This window comes from Mustela nigripes, chromosome 3, assembly GCF_022355385.1.
Source record: "Mustela nigripes isolate SB6536 chromosome 3, MUSNIG.SB6536, whole genome shotgun sequence".
Lineage (NCBI taxonomy): Eukaryota > Metazoa > Chordata > Mammalia > Carnivora > Mustelidae > Mustela > Mustela nigripes.
This window is the reverse complement of record NC_081559.1, coordinates 52,978,949-53,001,944: the sequence shown is the minus strand read 5'-3', so window position 1 is coordinate 53,001,944 and position 22,996 is coordinate 52,978,949.

The window sequence follows — 22,996 nt, the reverse complement described above, 5'->3', positions numbered from 1 at the left end:
GAGGTGCATCCCTGGCCTCTAATCACTAGAAACCACTGCCCCTTCTTGATAATCAAAAATGTCTTCAGCCATTTCTAGATGTCCCCAATGGGGCAAAGCATCCACTGCTTTACGACCTCATTACCATTTGCATTTAGCAGATGGAAGGTGAAAGAACACAGAAGAGACATAACCATTCTCTTTCAACCTCAGATACAGAAATGGGAGTTATCTCTTCCTCTATATTCTTTTGGAGAGACCTAAGTTATGCAACCACCTTGAAATTAAAGGGGTGGCTGGGAAATATGGTTAATCATGTGCTCACCTACTGACTTGTTATTATGAAAGGAAAACAAAACAAAACAAAACAAAACAAAACAACCAACAACACATTTTGGTGGCTCCTGGTGGCCTTTGCCATGAATTTCAAAAATTAAAAACAATAGTTATCCCATAGTTTGAGAACCTATGAACTATCTATCACTATCAGCTTGTTATTCTTGTGAAATATTTATGTTATGCTTAATGGACGAACAGCCTTATCCTTGGATCATCTCTTGTTCCTGTTTCTTCACAGTGAATGAAATCACACGTAGACTTCAGGATTAGCAAAAGTCACCGCAATTCCCAGGGAGCTCTCCAGAGTGTGTGATGTGGCACTCTCACACTGCTTACAATTTTATTTTGGATAAGTCTGGTTTTAACTATTGTGTTTTAACGATATGTAGAGAAAAAATAGTAGCCTAGAGGAAAACCACTAAAAAGCATTACAGGAAAAGGAAATAGGTTCACCAAAAGGGATTAAAAAAATCTTTCGATAGTTAGCTAATAGATATCTTTTGTCTTATAAAGGAGTTATATTTTTTAAAGCTGAATATTTAAAAGTATTACTCATGGAAAACTGAAGTATAATACTTACACAAATAGTGGAGTAAGTAAAAAATTTTTTTTTTGTTGGGTTTGAAGGAAGAATTTGAACATTATGACAATAGAGTACTAGAGTGGATTGTATCTGAGAACAGAGAGAAAGAAGAAGAAGCCTAAGAAGGAGGAGTGGGAGGAGGAGGAGGAAGGAAAAGAGAAGAGAGAGTGTCTCCTTTGATGGTATGTTTGGCTATTCATCAAGGTGGGACTGAGATCATTCTTCGGTATTCCTTTCCACCTTCCTAATATAAATATGGCACACATACAGTGACTTGAAACTGAGTTAAACTGTTACATCCATGCTGGTCTTTGTAATCAAGCCAGAAAGTTGGTTCCTTTGAGAAAAAATAGACTGTCCTGTGGGATTTGGTGTAGTTCCTGTGCTTCCCAATCAGATTTCTTGGAGTTAGACTTTTCCTTCAAGAAATTCCTCCCCGTGTGTGTGTGTGTATTATATATAATATATAATATAAATATGTATATATTTTAAAATTAATAGCATTTTATCGTGTTTTTATCAGGTAGGGTAGAAGACATACTCTTAACTAAACATCTGGTGTCTTTTTAAGAATAAAAACGTAAATGCTAGCTAAAGTGGCTTCATTGTACATTTCCAAAGAAAGATTTGCCATCACGCATGTTCCTGCACTCATGTGCCAGAACTTCAAAATCAATTTCTATTCCACTTTTGATTTGTTATGTTCTCTTTGGTAATTTGCTTGCTCTAGAAGCCTGCTTCCCAGATCTGCTCTTTCACCTGGAACTAAGGTTCTTATTATGAAGCTGTGCTACAGACCCACCATTGGAAAACATCCCTCTTTAGGGTGTAACTTGGCACCTGCAGACTCTTGTAGAGCAACAGGATGTGACAATTTAGGACGAGAAAACAATGGTATATATTGTCCTGCAATAGAGTCCAACATGACAGAAACAATTTGAAGGGACCAGATGTAGCTTGCCAAGACTCTTGTTCTCTAAGGATTCAGCATTGGCTTACCTGAGACACTGGTAGCATGTTTAATTAAACAAGAAATAAACACTTGAGTTTTTTCTTTAAAATGTCGTCACTGGTTACCGTTTTAAACTTCTCAATTTGTAAATGAAGAATGGATACAAGTTAGTTGCAGAGTATAAACTTCAGTGGGTTAGCTTGTTATCCAGGATATTGCTTATCTAATGACTTTGAAAGCAAATCGGATCTTAAATGAAGGCAGGAAACACGTGGGGGAAAACTGCCTCCACATTAGTAGGAATACACAGTGATAGGAAAGTGCCCAGTTAAAGTGGCTGTAGTACTCTAGGTTCCCTTAGGGCATGTTCCACATTTCCTCACTTACTTCAAGACCCCCGCTTGTGCTCAGTGCCATCCCTAACTCAATGTCCTCCCATTCCAACTCAACCCCCTACTCTTTCCTCCTTCTTTCTTGGTCCTGAGCATCACGTGTTTCCCCTTTCTTCCTTTTATTTGCGTCTTTAATGTTATAGGGAGTGCATCTGCAAGGACAGGAGCGATGTTCATGTCTCTTTTCAATGGTCTTCCCCCATCCTACAAGATGGAATGTGGAAGATTACCCACGTCCTTCAGGCAAACTTTTCAAGCTACTTTGTCTTCTCTCTCACTCTGTGCTTGAAGTTTGCAGCCCCCAGTACCTCATCACTCTGTCATTCCTTAGTCTTTGCAAATGAACTTCTAAATGGTACCTTCCTAGGTTTTTCACACACCTGTTAACCATTGTTTCACTCCTTTTCGTCTTCTAAATTCCCCAAAATAGGTGTTTTCCCAGGTGTAGGTCTTCATCATCAGTCTCCTTACTTCTCTTCCATGTCGACAGTATCAGGCACACACACCTCTTAGCTTGAAGTGGATAATTAGTGATATTATTGCCATGCCTCTAACTCAATGGAGATTCGGCTCTACATTGTCATGTTTCAAAATAATGAAAATAAAGCTTCCTCTCCATCTCTCCAAACTGCCTCCTATTTCCAGCTCTCCCAGTTCTTACATGAAATCAGTTGCTAAGTCCTTGAAAGTTCAATTCCACTACCTTTCCTGTCATCCTCTTCCTTTCTCTTGGCACTTTCTTAATTAAGATCAGTACTATTGCACTAGTTTTCTAAATAATCTTTATGCCTCTATATTCTTTTTCTCTTTATTTATTTATTTATTTATTTATTTATTTTAATTATCATCGAATTAGATTCCAAGTTGCTGTTAAACACACCAAAACTTTCAATGGGCCTTTCGTACTTACTGAGTGTAATTCAAAACCTCTTCATTTGGCATCAAAGTTGTCCTTTCGTGCTACAGTGGGAAAGAATAATACTCCTTAACTGTCTTTAGGAGATTAACTGATCCTCCTTGAAATCAGGAAAACAACATTTGAGTTGACTAAGACTATTTGCTCTTCTTGCTCATGTGGAGTGTTTGTTATAATTTGGCTTTGAAATACATTATAAAACCATTGGTTCTAGAATTTCACTTGAAATCAATGTCTGTTTGGTACAGATCTTCAGGGCTCATCAGTTTAGATTGACCAGTTTTCTTACTATTTGTCCTCAACTATAATTGCGTTTTATTGTGACAGTAACTCTTTAAATTCCTTTTAAAATATAAAAATAAAACATTATCTGCTCTCATTAGGATGGCTGTCTTCATTTGAAATGAAAATTGCAGCTGAGATGATCATTGTCTTTCCAGGAGAATTAACAATGATGAAGTAATAAATGATGCTCAGATTATAATCAGATGATTTTTCTACTAGTTCGAATGAATTATAGTTTTGGTAACTGCCATATTGGCATTTAGAAATCCACTAATCCGAAAGCTAGAGAATGTTTATGGACACTTACAACCTTCATTGCCTGTTTATTTTGAAAGCAAGAGCTAATGGAGGTCAATTAGAAAAAACAACAATCGCTATCACTTCCACAGCTTTCGCATCCTCTTACTACCAAATATCCTAGCCAGACAAAACTAAAAGTAGAACCTGGAAAGGAAGCCCTTTCTAAATCAAATTACATGAAGTATTTAATTCACTATGTTTTTTGGTAACTGGGTCATAACTTGTACCTCAATCTGTCACACCTTGAAAATGTACTTGTCCTAGACAAGGTTGCTGATGTCACACTTAGGAGTTCACATCCTGGGAGAGGTTTGCCAGTTGAAGCTGAGGTGTATCTGATTCAGCCCTGAGGCCACAAAACTGGATGAGGCAGTTTTCTTCCCCTTCCCCTTTACAGTGTGTGATTTGTGCAACAGCTTTGGCTTGGCAAATAGGGAAGTGTAGCGGCTAAATCGGCTTTACTCTAAGGGCACAGTGTGCCTGTTTCTCAACTCCGTGATATCCAAATCCAGGACCATTTTACTTCAAGTGGAATACACACACAGAGCAAACATTCTCAAGGTCAGGTGTGTATTTCCTTATTTTCCACGGCAAGAAGCATTTCCCTTGTTCGGAACGAGGCATAGAACTCATTCATGCTATGGAGCAGTAAATTACCTCAGGGTGGGTATTTCGAAGGATCCCTCTTCTTTGAAGAGAAGATGTTAGACAATCCGTATTTAAGGGATAATCAAATTTGGAAGGGGGATGTGGCAGTCCAAGTTTACTTTCCTGAGTACGTGGTTGACAGTCTATTTGTGGGATGGCCAGATGTCTACGGCATAAGGAAGGGGACAATTGAAGCAAGTAACTATGTAATTCCAGCAATATTCCATGACTTTTCATTTTCACTAGTTCAAACAGTGGTAGGGTTGGGGACAAAGTCATTTGCCTTATTCCTTCCTTTCCGATGTTCTTTTGATGGCATAAGGAGCAGTACAATGATGTGCATTTTGTGTGTGTATATAGTAGCTGTCATTATTTATTTTGCAGTTTAACACAGCTTATTTTTGTGTAAGCAAGATCCAGCCACTTGCTAAGGAGGATCCTAATTGTCTGGATGCCTGTTTGGGAACAGAGAAGTGTGGATTTTTCTTTTCCTTCCATCTCCTGCTGTAAGAGACAACGTCACAATTACAGGTAGATGGCTCAGCAAACACCTCTGGGCTCCCCTCCACTGCTCAGTAATGAATGCTGAACTATGGTTTCCTTTCAGGTTGTGCCACTTCATATCTCTTACCTTTTTCCCCTAGTTTTATGTAAATTGTGTGTGGATAATGGAATGAAATGGTTTCCATGGAGCTGAACAAATATGGGTCATAGTGTAAGGAACTCTTCCTCTCTTGAAGTACACAGGTGAATTTGCATATAATTTTAATTATTCAGTTTTATAAGTAGGACTGAAACCGTGAACAAAGTTGAGCTTCTTGTGGGGTAGATCTTCATGTTCCCTCATAAAATATGTATGTATAGATACAATAAAAACTCCCACTACACAAAAATGCTAGAAGTTAGTAGAGAAAAATCAGTTGGGAAATCTGTGTTTTCAAATATATTTTTATGACCTATTAGCTGAGTGACTTTATGGTGTACTTCTCAGTGCATCAGCTTTAAACCTCCAAATGCACTTGTCTTTTTACACCTCTCATACATCTAGGCTACTCCCCTTCGTTTATTAAATCATTAATTAACTCATTCAATAAATGTGTAAGCTTTGGAATCAGACAGGCCTGCAGTTAAATCCTGGTTACACTTCATACTGGCTTTCATTTGGGAAAGTTAGTGAGCCTCACTGACTACGAATTTTCTTGTGGGTGAACCTGGGATGATCACTGCTACCTTATAAGGCTGTTGTGGTGCAGAAGGACATGTGTGAATACACTACCTGATCCATGGTCTACCACATGACAGGTGGTAGAGCCATGAGAAAGCAACCTGCAGAGCTCCAGCTGCAGGAAACATTTCTGATCAAGAGCATCAGCTTCTGTGATCTGAAATTCACCAGCCAATGCCTTGGTGTATCAGGGATAGTAAGGCAGGTTTGCTCCTGGAAGACAGGTGCCTCCTTAGCATGGGTTGCTTTGGCTCAAGGACACCTTGATTTTGCTCTTGTTGAACCTTCCTCACACTGCAGGGCAGTCTTGGACACTTCCATCTAACCTTCCTTCTCTTTTACTTGCATTGAGGTCTGAAGACTCTCCCGGCCTTTCTCAGCTCCTTCCTCATGTTTTCTCACAGATGTTTCTCCTAATAAAACCCTTGCATCTTGGTGTCTGTCCCTTGAAGACCCACACTAATACAGGTACTCATTAATAATAGTTGTTTTAAAGATTATATTTATTACCTGTTATGTGCAAAACTTTCTTGGGCTCAGTGTAGGACACAAAGCTGAATTAAACATATTTCACTATTTCAAAGAAGTGGGATCATGATACTGACGGGTTGTGTAATAAGGCTAAAAGATATAATATTGAAAACTTTTACCCCTTGGATGAGAAGTACCATAAAAATTAATGATGGACAAAATAAAATTAAAGGGCACCTTTTAAAATAATCATTTAGAAATGTGACGCCGGTGAATTTCAAGTCTCCTAATATCACTTTGCTCTAGCATAATCCCTCAGGCTAATGTTTGAGATGGAAATATGCAATAAAAGATTTATAATATGGGCTTAATTTACCCTAAGATGGGATATGTATTTTGGTAATCATAGCTCCATCAGAACTATCAACAGGTTGGTAGTGGAGGAAGAAAAAGGCTTCGATTAAACAGACTTCTTCCATTATTGTCCTCTCGGGTCCTTTGTAAGATCCTTATACTTCTTGTTTGTCAAAGTAAGTTTGAACCAGAGGAGCAAATAGTCCAACAGTCTCTGAACTTCTAAGTTCAGTAGCTCCACACCCCTTCAGACAGATTGATAAGGTGACAATCGAAGATTGAGATGCATCATTTTATGAAGGCTTCCATAACTGAACCAACTACCTCCACAGAAGAGTTTCTGGGAGGAAAAATGGCTTTCTTCTTCCTCTCTTTACTGTCTCTCAACAAGTAAAGATATATGTCTATATGTATGTGTATATATTGGTATGGATGTGTGTGTGTGTGTGTGTGTCTGCTTTGGAAATAGAAGAAAATTTTGTTTTTAGTTAGAAAAGAATGATTAAATATTGCTCTTAAACTTTCTTTATGTTTTACTTTTTAATAATTATTTTAAAATATCTTATAGAGCACTGTAGACATAACTCATTAATTTTCACTCTCCCAGGCAATGGAAGAGGGAGGCATATGTTACAGTTTTACAGATTAAGATCTTAAGAAACTGAAATTTGAGTGGCTTTTTCAGCTCAAGAATAGATCTGACACATGCTGATTTCCAATTTCCATTTGACTCTACAGATATTTCCTGTAATTGAGGAAAACTGTATTAACAAATCCAAATATCTTGAATTTTTGCCTTTCATCACAATTCCCCTGGATACCAGAAAAAGGCATTAATACTTGATTGTGTAATACACATACCGAAGGGTAGGTTAATGAGAATTATCATACATGAAACAAAATAATTCAATTCAGTTATTTCAATCAGAGCAACGATTCTTTCTTCATTTTAACACCAAAGTTCATAAATAAGCTGTTCAGTAAATTCATTTTGGAGGCAGGAAGTTTTCAATTTGTATAACTTTCCTATCTTTCTCTACAACTCCAAGTAATATTTTGCATAACATCTGAGATTGCTCCTGCTGCTTTGGTCACTGATGACAGTTCTTGGGACGGCTAAGTCTGGACTTGAGTGCATTTCAGACTTACCTTCCCTAGTGCGTCCTTCCCAACCAGAGTTCACCAGACCCATGGGACCTAGATTGACTACCTGTTTCTGTCTACTTCATCATCATTGTAGACTCTGTTTGGGTTTTTTCACAATATGTACATTTTTTTTCATACTGAATATTACAGTTTTGTACCTCCCATGTCCTCCTCTTACTTTTGCTGGCCATGCTGATATATAAAGTGTCTACAGATTGAAGATATTCCCACAGCACTAATATTTAGTTCCTGAGGGCTCTCAATAAACCATTTGTGTAAACCTAAGTTGTTCTTAAATAGGCCAAAACTTTTTTTTTTCAGTAAATGTGTAAACCAGAAATACACCTGATATGCTATTGGCTTAATAGTAACATGGAATTATGTCCCTTAGTCCTTAAGCCTGTGTTCATTCCATAACTTTTGTATATTCTTTTCCTAAAGTTCTTATATCCACCTAAAAATTTCCAGCATCCCTCTATTCTTATGCTCAATAAACTTCCAGACTTTTCTTCCCTCAATATGTATACAGAAAAGTGATAAATACAGCCTTTTTCAATTTTAAGTTCTTTTTTCTATAAACATTCCTTAATCTTCTATCAGCTGCTCTTGCTTGAATCTGTGTGAGACAAGGTCTGATTTTGCACAAAACTACCCTAGTCATTTGAAGTTTAGCATCTCAACATTTTCTGGTGTTACATGTAGAACAATAACTCTAAGGCATCTGTTATCTAAAGGGTAAGGACCTCTTATTTGGACAAGTGTGCCTCCCAATTTATCCACAGTCTCTCAATATCTATATCTGATAAAGACTCTGATATATAGACTCTGATATAGACTCTGAATATCTATAGGTAAGCTCTTGGGATATTTCAAGAGGGAAAAGCTTCCATGGCCAAATCATTGTCAGAATTAGTGCATATTTGAATTCTTCAGGTTCTTGTTTTTTAGATGGGCTTGCCCTCAAATTTCGATTAGAAAAAAAAAGAAAATGTCCACAGCCTATTTTCTACCATCTGGGGGGAGAAGTTTCCATGGGCTCTTTTTGTAATACAGTCCAGCATCTTAGAAAATTCACTGACTAGAAATTTTAATATATACTCCAAGAAGCTCCTGTTTTGCACCTATTGTTGACTACAATTTGCCACTGATTAAAAGTTGTTATTTTAGAGTGTCAGTTTCTTAAGGGAAGAAGGAATATTTTTACTTGACTGTGTGAAATATTGACATACGTTAAATATGTGAGTAAAATTAGTGCTTCTGTCAAATACATTTGTGTGAACGAAATAAAAAGGAGCATACTCCTTAGGTAAGGGGGAAGTCCATCATCTCCTTCTAAAGATCTTATGACTTAACACAAGAATTCTTTTTTTTTTCTTTTTTTAAGATTTTATTTATTATTTAGAGAGAGAGAGCGAGGGATTGGGGAGGGATAGGGAGAGAGAGAATCTAAAGCAGACTTCACAATGAGTGCAGAGCCTGATGCAGGGCTTATCTTAAAACCATGAGATCAGGACCTGAGTGAAAATCAAGTGTCACACGCTTAACTGACTGAGCCACTCAGGCATCCTTACCATAGGAATTCTTAATCCTGGCTATATAATAGAATCACCTGGAGTGATTTTAAAAACTTGTGATACCGCATACCTGAATGGTCAACTATTTATTGTTCAACAAAGCAGGAAAGAATAACTAATGGGAAAAAAAAATAGTCTATTCAACAAATGGTGTTGGGAGAACTGGACAATGACATACAGAAGAATAAAACTGGACCACTCTCTAAACCATAAACAAAAATAAATTCAAAGTGGATGAAAGACCTAAATGTGAGACAGGAAACCATCAAAATCCTAGAGGAGAATACAGGCAGCAACCTCTTTGACCTTCATTCACATACTTACAGACACATCTCCGAAGGCAAGGGAAACAAAAGCAAAAATGAACTGTTGGGATTTCAGCAAGATAAAAAGCTTCTGCACAGGGAAGGAAACAATCAATAAAACTAAAAGACAACCTGTGGAATGGAAGAAGATATTTGCAAATGACATATCAGAGAAGGGGTTAGTATCCAAAATCTAAAAAGAACTTATCAAACTCAGCACCCCCAAACCAACAATATTTATAGCAGCACTTTCAACAGTAGCCAAATTATGGAAAGAGCCCAGATGTCCACTGACTGATGAATGGATAAAGAAACAATGGTACACACACACACACACACACACACACACACACACACACAAAGGAATGTTACTCAGCCTTAAAAAAGAATGAAATCTTGCCATTTGCAATGACATGGATGGAACTAGAGTGTCTTATGCTAAGTGAAATAAGTCTGTCAGAAAAAGACAAATACTATATGATTTCACTCATATGTAGAATTTAAGAAACAAAACAGATGAACATAGGGGAAAGGAAGGAAAAATAAAATAAGATAAAAACAGAGAGGAAAACACACCAGAAGAAAATCTTCATGATATAAAACAAACTAAGGGTTGCTAGGTACGTGGGGGGATGGGTTAAATGGGTGATGGATATTAAGGAGAACATTTGTTAGGATGAGCACTGGGTGTTATATGTAAGTTATGAATCACTAAATTCTACTCCTGAAACCAATACTACACTATATGTTAAATAACCTGAATTTAAATGAAGTCTGAGGGGAAAAATTTTTATGGGGGTTTCAATCCTGGCTAAACCTTCAGGTTCTTATCCCTTATGTCAGGGGACATCACAGTGAGAACTGAGGTTTTTATACCCAGGCGATTTTTTCCCTTTGAATAAAATAGCACCCAAAACAAAAACAAAACACAACAAAAAAACTTGTTATGCCTTGATCCCATTCCAAACTAGTTAATATGATTCTTTGAAGAACAGGACAATATGGCACCCAAATATCAGCATTGAAACTCTCCAGAAATTCTAACGTATAGCCACTGGTTAGTTAATGAGCTATTCGTTGGTGAAATATCAACTCATTTCTGATGATTTTCTGTATAAGTGAAAGTTGTTGCCAAATAGTTGGACTTTTCTGTTTGAGGAATTGCTGTGGACTCCTAGGACTTAAATTTCACAAGGTGCACCTTAAGGTATGAGATGACCTCTGTGTGTGCTGCCAAAGAGCTGACCTGACCAGCTGGGTAAAAGCCAATCCATGGGCAAACAGAGCCCGTGATTACCCTATGGGAAATGTTCTCTGAGTTTTAGGTTCCGAGAAATAGAGAGAAATCAGTTTGGACTCCCATAGGCTTTAGTGTCTGAATAGAGTTAAGAGAAAAGAATCTATGGGTCGGCTCCCAGCTTCATTCACACACTTGCAGACACCTCTCTCTATAACCCCAGGGTCCAGGCCACTCATTTATTTCTCAACTCCCTCTGACAGTTAAGTCTGATTATCATCTACTGGCTAACTCAAGATACAAGTATGGTATGCCAACATCATAAAGCATTAATGACAATGTAATGTGTTCACATGCAAAAAACCAAAACCTTAAAAACAACAACAACAACAAAATCCTAACTCTGTAATCCATTAACAACTGAGCAATATACATTTGAGTGAGTAAGCCATGGATAGTTTCTGTCAGATCACCCCCTGTGAGATCACTGCCTTTCCCCCTCCCCATGCTGTTGATTTCTTTCCCAGGTGCCTCCATCTTGGTTTTGAGTTGGTGGAGGGGCTGCCTACATTAGTTTGGTCACAGGGAGCTGTCACGGTCATGTCTCTCCCCACAAGAGCAAACACCCAGGTCACACGGTAGGGGTGGCTGAATGGTCTGCTTAGATTTTATCTTCTCAGCCTCCAAGAAGGCTGGATGGCCTGGGAGTGGCAGATACTTCAGTATGTTCTACAAATACGATCACTTCCTATGTGTCCCACAACATGAAAGAGTGGCACGTATATGTTCTCAGGTCCAAAACTGGATGTTTTAAATTTGAGTATAGATAGATATATCTCTCTATACATCTATATCTATATGTATTGGTATATATAATTATATGTAACATGATTATATATGTATTCTCAAATATATACACACATATATAAAATAGTATATCTACTTAGTGAATTCTATTTACTAGAAAATAAAACTCTATATTTTATTATATCACTTAAACCTTGACATGTATTGACTATGTATTGGGCCATAAAAAGACTTAATTTCCATGAAGGAGTTTTTTTCAGACATTTCTCAGGTAATTTATCTTTTTTGAATCCTCAATCTTCAGAAAAATCTGTTGAGAATTCAAAAAAATGGGAAGAGGCATTGTCATTCTCCTAGGAGAATTAAAGCTTAATAATCAAGAAGTTACTGGTTTGAAGGAATCCACCGATGTTAAATCAAAAAGCAAGAGCAGAATACACTGACAAGGGAGTTGGAGTGTCAAGAAGCTGGAACGGAAGAAAAAGGAGAGCAGTGCTCACCATCTAGTCAGTCAGTCTTGCTTGGAGTTGTTTCCTGGTTGTAGGTGTGTGTTTATGACCCTGTCTGCACCCGACACAGCCAGTCTTGTGAATAAAACAATTATTGATAAGTCCATGCACATAATATGTTTTAAATGAGTCCTGTGAATGATCTTCCACAAGATAACAAGTTTTAGAAGAAAATAATTCTTCAAACTGGAAATTCTGACTTGTGAGACTGTGGAGTGCTATTCACCTGGCTAGGTAATGCAAATGTTTCCTTCTTTGAATACTACCCAGTAATGTTCTCTGTCGTTTCCTGGAATCTGAATATTTGCTGGAGGCAAATATTGTAAGTACTTTAGCAGAAAAAAATATGAGGAAAAGAACTGAATTCGGTACTCAGATAAGAAGTCAAAAACCAATCTAAAATCTAAATTAGCAAAAGCAATATCAATTTCAACAGCAAAACTAAAATCAGAGCAAGCAGACAATATATTTTCATCAATCAAAAGGGAATCTGTTCACATGAAGTAATTTACACCCTAACACCCAGCTTGAATGTACTTTTGGATGTACTCTTAGCATTGCAAAATGAAAGAAGCTTTTCTACATCTTTAATATTTGTCACGGAACAAAGGTCAAGACTATTGGATAAGGTAATTAATGCTTTGTATGTTTAAAATTTCATTTTAAGAGTAGCATCTCTTAAATATTAAATCTTTATGGTAATGTTTTTTAGTTTTTTTAAAAGGGATTTTTATTGGTATTTTTGTACTCCTGATTTCTTTTAATGTTTTCAACTATCATATGTTTATATCAGATAGAGATCATTTTTATGTTACTGAATTTTACAATATATATTGTTTCAGAATATTAGCAAGTCATGCATTTGTTACACCATGTTTTGTTAGCAGGAACAAATCTCCCAAAGTTTAATAGAAAGCCTCAGTCAGAAGGATGATTTGCTATTTATTATTTGGTCACTCTTTTTTAATTAAAAGCACATAAAATCTTATGAAAATACATAATGCTATGATTTGGGGAATCCCAGAGAATTTTCTGTGTCCTAGTATTGAAGATTAATGTCAAGAATTTATAAAACTAAGATATAAATATAATATCCTGGGGGCCAGTACCAGAGAAAGAGAAGAGAACATGATGCCCCGGCAGAGGAAAAGTTGGAGGGTTAAGCCAAGTTCAATTACAGGGTGTCAGGACAGAAGACTCCAGGAGCAGAATGGCGTGGACACCAGAATTGGAATCCTGAAGACACATCAAAGTCAGGAAACATCAGAGGCAAATGAGGGGGCAGAAGGGGAGTTTAAAAGGAAACTAATTCCAGGGGTCAACATCTTCTGGAATCAAGATTGCTTTAAAATGGCTGAGCGTGGATCTCTGTGGTCCTTGAGGCATGAGATCTTAAAGGAACAGCCCATTGTCAAGTGCTGCCTCCCATGTGGAGTTTAAGGATTTAAAGATATGCATTTGATAAATTTATCTTCTGGTAATAAACCAGTGGGAGATGGTGATAGGAAAGAAATCTATTTCTATAATCCGCACTTTCCTCACGCTTCATGGATTCTGTAGGCAAAACGTCTCCCCTTTCCTAATTTCTAAGCCGAGGACTAGGGAGAGCGAGAAGATAGAGAAGAGAGGGGACAGGGCTGAGGGCTGAAATCTGGGAAAGTGGAGTCATTCATGAATCTGAGGAGGAGAGAGAACTGAGGTTTTTATTCTTTTTCTCTTCTCATAGGAGAGAGAAGGGAAGTATTCTTCAACCAGCTTAAGCGAGGGACCTTCAATATACTTACTCATAGAAGCTGGAGGTGCCCAAGAGAAGCAAAGATCAGGATCCTGGTCCTCTTTAGACTTCTGTTAATGTGATCTCTGTTACTACTTGGGCATGAGGAAAAGATAGAAAAGTCAGGCAGAGAGAAAAGCTGAACAGCCCCATGTGGTCTGCTCCTCCAGGCTCCTGCAGTCTATACAAAGTGGCCAGAGGCAATTGGCTGAAGACACACCTAAGAGGACTGGAGGAATGATCCTGCCCCCCAAAGCAGGGAGGTAGCCTACCCACTAGGTTGGAAGAGGTTGGTGATACAAGTGTTGGTGGAAGGGAGGATCAGCTGCACCTGTGCCCACATGGAGCGCCAGCCCTCATGCACAGGACACTGCAAGTCTTCAGGTGACCAAACCAGCAGGGTTGATTCCAACAGCACCTCTAGATTCTTTCCTCTAGTTTCTCCTAGGCAATCATAGTCCAGAGGTGTTTCATCAATGTTCCTGCTGTTCCGATCGTATTGATCTTTTCAAGTTCTTTAAAATACACCGCGCCTCTCTTTGTTTCTGGGCTTCTATGTATGCTGTTACATTTGCTCAGAATACCTCCTCCTGCTCAGTGACTTTTCAGCTCTTACTAGTTCTCTCAAAGTTTGGTTTAAATGTTGCTTCTTTAGGGAGGTCTTCCTTAAATCTCTAGTGGTTTTGTCCTCCATGAGATATGCTTTCTTACCACCCTGAAATTCCACTCTTTAACAAATATGTCAAGGATCTTGCCTGTCTTGGTTAAAACTACACTCCAAGTTCACTACTGAGCTTAGCGATGTATGGGAAATTAATGTACATTCTTCATCTCAATAAATGAAAGAAAGTAACTAGAGTCACAAGAGGAAGAATGAGAAAACAGAATTCATACTATGAATAGAAATCAATTGTATACTATAAACCACTTGTACTTTGGGAATGTTATAATGGCCCAATAAAAAGTCAGTTAGGTTTTGTCTCTGGCTATTTACCTGTAGGCAAACACAATTCCTATATCAGCATTACCAAAACTGACTTTGATTGATCTATCTATCTATCTATCTATCTATCACCTATCTATGTACTGGGATGGCACAGGGCTAGGAAGGAAGTTATGATCACACCCAGGTAGGTCTTTCCCAGAGATGAAATGAGCTGTGGTTTACATGAGATGGGCTGAAGCATCTTAAGGCATCACTTACCTTAAAGATCTCTATCTCTTTGGTCCTCGCTGTGCTAGAAATCCCACAGTTCAATTAAATACTCATTTAAAGTGAGGGTACCAGGAAGAGATGCACTATGGGAGTGTTGGGGTTAATATGGATTATGAGGCAGGTTTCCTTTTGTCATTGTGTGCTCCTGGGTCATTTCTCCTCAAGGTCCGTATCTCCTCATCTTGTCAGATAGATCTTTCCTGATGGTGAGCAAAGGGACCCCGAAGGACACTATGGAGTCCTTAGCTTCTTTTTTGGGTTCATCTCCAAGGTCCTTATTAGCTTTGGCAACCCATGATTTCACCTAAAACGGGTCAAAAGATCAAGTTCTTTGTCATTAACAACCTTCAGGAGTGTCTGGATGGTGCAGTCAGTTAAGCATCTGACTCCTGGTTTCAGCTTCGGTTGTGATCTCAAGGTTGTGAGATCCAGCCCAGCATCAGGCTCTGTGTTCAGCATGGAGTATGCTCAGGATTCTCTCTCCCTCTTCTTCTGCCCCTCCTGCTTTCAGTTTCTTTCTCTCTCTTTCTCTGCCTCTCTCAACATAAATAAATAAATAAATCTTTAAAAAATCCAATCTTGGATGTCTGTCAATTTCTCTAAGGTACATTTTCTTCCTCTGAAAATTAAGGGTTATAATTTATGCTGTCTCAGGACTTTTCCAACCTTAACATTTAGTAAATGCTGATGATCTTTTCCCAATAACAGAGAATATAAAGTAATAAACTTTGAAATTCTTTAACAATAATGCAATAATTCCATCTATTCATTAAAAGCATGGGCAATTGGTGATAAATATATTTAAAAGTATTAAAGAAGAAATCTCCTGAACATGTTTTTTATTGTAACGTCCATCTTTCCTTTCAAGGAGATCAAAGGAAACACCCAATGTTTGAGAAAGATGATTCAAACGGCAAAGTCTCTGGCAGGTTAAGAGAAAGAGAGGGAAAAATAAAAATTACCTCTATGAGACACCTTTAAGAGAGAAATTCTAGATGACTTTGGCTTTGGCAAAAATCTTCCCAGGAGTTAAAGGTCATACAAATTTCTCCAACAGATCTATGAATGGATTGATGTGTTACTGTAATTCTGCTCCTTCCTGAGTGAACCTCACAGACTCCAGGTTCTTTACTTCCATATTAGGAGTTGAAAGGATAAGAGGGATTAAGAGAAAGTTACCCTTTTGTAAACATTTCAAACCAAGTTTGCTCTGGCCATGTACCAAGAGGTGTTAGTGAGGGGCATACTCTCTGTGTGAGAAGTTGCTGCATGCTGCAGAAATCTGTGGCTGGGCTCTCAAGGTGTCTCGTTTAAGGCCAGAGGTCCTGTTCCTTCTGAAATTCAAAGGTTATATACTCTGGCTGTAGGAGAGAGGCGCACAAGGAAGATTCCTTCACAAAAGGTTGGGCGTTGGCCCCTCCCTCTGAGACAGATACCATCATAGGGCAACAGGGTGTCTCAGCATCAGTGGGTTGAATTTCTAGTTTCTTTTTAGGGGCCTTCAAACTTACAAAAATTAATCTTTTTGATTGACTCTGGCTCCTAATCTTGAAGATAAGCTCAGAACATTTACCAGTTTTCAGCACTGCTCACCAGGCTAAGTCTTAGCACCAAATTATGAATTTTGTCATCAGTGACCTTTCCAGTCTTCCCTTTTTACCTGCCCACTTGGTAGCTCAAGTCCTCCTCCTTCCTCCTCTGTGGAAATTTGTCAAAGTGTTTGGGATTGTGAGGGATTTAAAGAGATCAAGTCATTCAGTCATTTCATTTTCGGAAGAGAAAACTAAGATCCGAAGATTTTAGATGACTTCCCTAAAGATATGTTTTTAAATCCTCTTCAGGGTTTCAATATAAGGCATCTGAGTAAGTGACTGACATTGGGGGAATCATTATTAATTGGTTTAACATGTAGGTCACAAAAAAATTTTAATTTGGTACCACCTATCTTTTCTAGATATCCAAGTGTCATTGCAGGCATGTTTCAAAATAATTTAAATATCTTTAAGTATATAAATTATCTCCTGTCATTCATTTTTAAAACTTCTTAGCAAAACACTTCTGGGATATAAGTGGTTTTTGCTACTATTTTGAAAACCATCATGAACTGTTAATTAAAAACTGGTTTCCACTTAAAGAGCATTGTATCTAAAAAAGAAGGGGTAAATACAAGGGCAGTTTGTAAGCCCACATTAATGAGTGACTTTAGTGATTCCAACACTAAGTGCAACCAATGCAAGTCAGAAGACATGCATTGGGTGGAATGCTGTGAAACTCATAGTTATTTGCTTCTCAGAGTAAGTGCGTAGATAATGTTCTCGGGGCTGGTAGGCAAGGATGAATAGGTGGAAGATGGAAGCATCTGACCTAGGATATCTAAAGTGCTCTAAATCATGTTCAAGATAGCTATTACCAAAAAAAAAAAAAAAAAAAAGATAGCTATTACCAGGACCTCAACACTTTTGTAATCCTGCCTGATGCAGAACTGTTCCCTGGGGGGCACTTGCCAAAATGAAGGCCAACTTCTTTATAGAATCGCTAACATCAAACATCTTATGAGTAGGCAATCTCAATGGAATCTTTTGTCATCAACAGATTGGTTTTGCTGCTTTGGGCTTCCCCCCTCCCCATCCTTATTCCCAATGTAAAAATTTACCCACCTGCTACGTTACTCTTCTCAAGGGTATTTTGTCAACATTGTCACAGAGAGTTATGAAAGATTTTTAGTGTAGAAAAAAATTGTCAGTCTTTTAGGTAAATAATGTGTCTATGGATATATTCCCCAGTAAAATATTTCAGTGCTAAAATAAACAAAATTGTATAACTTTTGTGAACTTATTACATTCCCTCAAGATGTCAAATATTATTAATTTCTTAATATGAACGTTGAAACATCTATAAGTTACTAAAAGCATGTTCTTAAAATAATAAGAAAAAATAATTTAACACTGAAGAAAATATTAAACCGCAGCACGATGACTCTCTTAATTTAATGATTATTTTATACTCATTTTTAGAATCCCTTTTGAAAAAGCCAGCATAGAAATTGTTGGTTAACACTCTAATCCTTAATGGAATGCCAGAATACCCAGACTTCTTGCCATTACCATATGTGCTCTCAGGTCACTTTTCCTTCCCCAAACACAATGAGCTAAAAGATGTGGCTTCACAGTAGAACCTTTTTCCAGTGCTTTGCCCTCATCTGCCATTTACATCCTTTGAGGAATCTAGTATCTATCCATTTTCAGAAGTCACCATTGAGGAAATCCTTTTTCCTTTTTTATGGTGTGGATACAATTTTGAAAGATAAGTAAAGCCTATCAAATAAAACCATGGACTTTCTGCTTTTGGTTTGTATCTATGGAGGGCTTACTTCCCCTTCTTTCCATTCTTGCCATGAATGGAATGTGCTTGTATTACGGGTAGATGTATTACTTTCCTTGAAGTCATCTCTTCATCCAGTTTCCTAGAATGTATGTGTTGCCCAGGATCAGCTAGGTCTGATCCTATGGATCACAAAAGACCCTGCTGTGCTCTAGCTGAAGTCTGAGAAGACGATGCCCTGCGTGCATCCATTATTGAGAACAATTGAAGGTTAGTCTTCTCTACTGAAATGGATTTAAGTGACAGTCTGTAAACAGGACGTTTCCAAACTTTGGACTGCCGGGGACCAAATGCTACCATCTAAGGCCAGAAATGTTCCATTAATAATTGACTTCAATGGTGTTGACTCTCCATTGAAAGGCTGATGAAGAGACTTTCAGAAACCTTGTCTCATATGGGACCCCAGAGTGCCAGTGTGGATGAAATTAATAACCCAGGTTTTTTTCAGGAACAATGGTACAGATCTTAAGCCACAGGACACACTCAGAACCCTAAATATGAAAGTAAATAAGTAGACTTGGGGACAGGTCTTCCAAACCCTGCTTTCTGTATTGCTGGCTGTGCCACACTCATTATGCCCATCCTGTGTGTTGGTGTATATGTATGTATGAGTGCATGTATTTCTATTTCTTTCTCTGAAACTAACCTCTGTAGCATTATTTTTCATATAGTGCCTGGAGACTTTACAAAGAAAGAAAGCCAAGAATTCTAAATAATTAGAATTTGTTCCTAAATAGTATGTACATTCTGGTGATTCAATAGCACCCACCATAGGCAAAGGGCCAAGTTGAGGCAGAGTTAAGGGTCATAGGGGAATAAGATATTCCAGTACTTGGGGGATGTTATTATCTGGGATGGCAAAACAGAAATATCTCTAAATATTTCTTGTGCAGGGCAGACCATGTTGAATGGTCCAATAGAGGTGAGGGATAGCATTTGGAACATGGGCTCTGGATTCAGAATGTTCTGCAGATTCAGTTTATTTATTTATTTATTTATTTATAGAGAGGGAGCAGGAGCAGGTGTGGGGTAGGTTTGGGAGGGACAGAGGGAGAAGCAGTCTCCATCTTGAGCAGGGAGCCCAACTCGGGCCTCAATCCCAGGACCCCATCCCAGGACCCCAAGATCATGACCTGAGCCAAAGGCAGACGCTTTAACTGACTGAGCCACCCAGGTGTTCCACAAATTCAGTTTTTATTGCTTAACATTGTATGTGATTTTGGAAAGATTATTTACTCTCTAGCAGCCTTAGTTTTCTCATCTGAGAAGTTGCAGTTAAATGGGATCTTCCTCATGGAGTCGTTGGGAGGATTAAGTAGAAGAAATCACACTGAAGTTCCCTTTTTAAAAAGGGAACTTATGTGCCTGCCACATAAGCCTTATGGCTCAATAAATGTCAGCTGTCACTATAAACAAAGTCCCAAGGAAATAAGAGGGGAGATTCTCAAACCCATATACCATTGAAAGAGTTAAAAAAAAAAATCGATCTCCGTACAGGATTATAATTTAAAGGTACCTAGAGGTGGCTTTGACTTACACATACTGGTAAGTTATGCAGGTTTTACATGTCTGCTCAGACTGTTAATTCGGTGACAAAATATGTACTTACAACGGCAATTAAAACAACTTAAAGTAGCACCGTAATACATCACAGAATACCTCTGTAAGGAAACACAGTTGCTATAGATAATTTTAGATGGTTATGATTTTATGAATATTTTAAGAAGTAAAAAAAAATCAGTAAGGTGTAGTGCTATTATGTTTAAACACAGATCTCAGAAATCTAAAACTGTGTCATGGAAGAGCTCTAAAAAGCACTTTTAATAAAGGAAGATGTCTCACTGCACGAAAGACTTACCTTTGAGTACATGGATTGCTGAATGAATAAAATTTGGTAGCATCTTAAAAAAATACAACTTAAGCATTACTTTTAATGTTTAAATAAAAATTTACAGATGGTAGCTTTTTGTACATAAAGACCACAGTCAGGCTGAAAACATAGAAGGACAGACAATGTTGAGATGATATTAATAAATATCTTTTTTTTTTTTTAAGTTTGCCCAAGGAGAAGTCCAAAAAGGAAGTCTGACAGTTACAGGGACCCTATCACCACAGGAATTACTAGTGATAGAAGACACCAGGAGAAGTGGGTTTGTTTTCAGTTGTGGTTGAAGCTGAAGAACTCACCTTCCTCAGAAATTAATGGAGGCTTTCAATCTTGCTGGCACTGCTACTTTATCATTCATATGACTAAACAGACAATCAATTTAGCCGCAATGTATGGGAATGAAGGGAAAGAACAAATAAGCTATGAATGATGAGAACAGAAAAATCAAAACCCCCTCCCTTATTCTTTTTTAATGGCTAATACCAACAGGGACAAGACCAGTAAAAAGAGGTTAATGAATTGCAAAGATTCTTTAGAAAGTGATTGACTGGTATTGAAGCACAGTCAAATCAGTCATAAATATTTACTTTTATTAGCAACAGTGGGTTGCCTGTTATTTTCAATTGATTTTTAAAGCTGGCAAAAACCTACTACTGTGGCTATTATCAAATGTTCCCAATTTTGTCAATATTTCTCTGCTCTAAACAATTCCAGAACATGCATAGCCTCCTAAACCCTTATTTCAAATGTATTTTTTTCAGCACCCTTTCCAAATGATTACAAGTGACAAGTTGAAGTGAGTTTCCCTATATCATTAGGAATAATTATAATCTTCTCATTTTGACATTTTTTTTTCCCCCAATGGGTAGAATGGTGGCAGTTGTGGGATAAATGTTCTGTGAGAATCTATATTCTACTAACATTGACTTGCTCACCTGGGGTTGTGTTATTTGTGTCACCGAGTGAAAATGAGCCATAAGAGAAGCCTCTCCCCCACCCCACCTTTTTTTTTTCTTTTTTAATTTCCAGCGACTGGGGGAACTACAAGAGTTAACAGGGTAACACCGTTCGTTCTAGTTCTGAACAGTGTGCGATACTGCTGTTTGTTTACATCACTGAATAAAATGCTGCTTTATTTTGTAAAACCCAATCCAATATAAGGACATTTTCCTGGAACTTGCTGTCTAGACCATCAAAAAGATGGAAATTAGTTTTAACACGGCGTTTGTAACATGAAGATCCAATAATTCAATTCAAAGGAACATAACAAAAGGAATTTCCTACAGATAACAACAAAGAGTTAATATTTCCCAGGGCAGACAAGTTTCCAATTCAATTAGTTTTAATGAACCTTCTGCTCACTGGTTACTGAACTAGAAAGAACAGCAATAAATGCCCAGAGGAAAGAGGGAGAGGATATTAAAGGAGGGTTAGTGTATAGTATATAAATTTCCAAGTTGACTAAAAGAGTAGCCTTGATGTAGTTTTGGGAGCTAAAGACAGAGAATCAGATCCGTCTTTTGAGTTTAGTGTACAGAGACAGCAAATCTCAGCACTGTCTGCACCTCCCCCCCCCATGGCAAAAACAGATAATAGAATAGGTAATACAATACAATCATACAATTTCTTAAAAGAGCTGAGCATATTCCATATGGAAAACACAAAATGGATTCTTTGCTAATAATCAGCAGACTGGATTTGTTAGTTTATAGGTATGTACAAATGCATATATGCATGTATGAATAAGCATGTATATATCTTCCAAAATATTTTTTCAAAGAATTAAGATAATTTTTTTTTCAGTTCTCGTGGAACAGAAATGATATATTCACTCATATAGGGAAGCATGTGGACATAAAATTATGAAAGTAAAAAGCTGCCATCCACAAGCAATTTCCTATTTGAGTTCCAAGGAAGGAGTTTTGCCCTAAGAATGTAATGGATTTCATATTTTTATTTGATTCTGATAGTCACCTTAAACCTGTGCTCTAGCACGGCAAACTTATATTTCCAGGATCAAGCTGCAAAGTCATACTCTGTGGTTAAACATGACTACCTTCACAGATCTGATTGTATAAATATACAAATCCATTCCAGTTAAATATTTGAAATAAAGAATAGAGTCCGGTAAGAGCCTCCATGCCAATTATTGTTTCAAGTAAGCACTGTCAGCTCTTTTTCCATTTCTTAAACTTCTGCAACATTCTTCATTCCCCCTCACACCCTTGTTATATTGAACTCTCTTTTCATTCTTCGTTTCAGCCTAGCTCCCACCCATGATGTGGTGGCAATCTTTTTCTGGAGGCTGAGTATGAGAAGTTCAGAAGGCGCGGTACTAACCGACCCTGATGTACCCCAAAATGTGCGTAAGGATCCACCTAATGCCGGCGAGCTCCATTTTTCCTGTTGCAGGGGGTGAAAAGAACACAAGAGTGTTGTAGAGATGAGCCCTAGCTCGCATCCTTGCCAGCTTCCTCTGGATCGCGCTTGAGAATATGGCTGTAAATCTGAGCGGCAGCTACGGCATTTCAATGACGCATATTTTCCCTTACAGATGCTTTTCTTTTTGCCCGAGTTTAAAGTCAAGCTTGTGTTTTGTAGATGGCTGCTTTCTCAGTGAGCGTTTGGATTTTGAAAAGATAGCACCTGGTTGGCTTTTGAGAGAAGAATGGTTTTCAGCTCTGTAATCACACGTTTAACCACCGCCAGGACAAA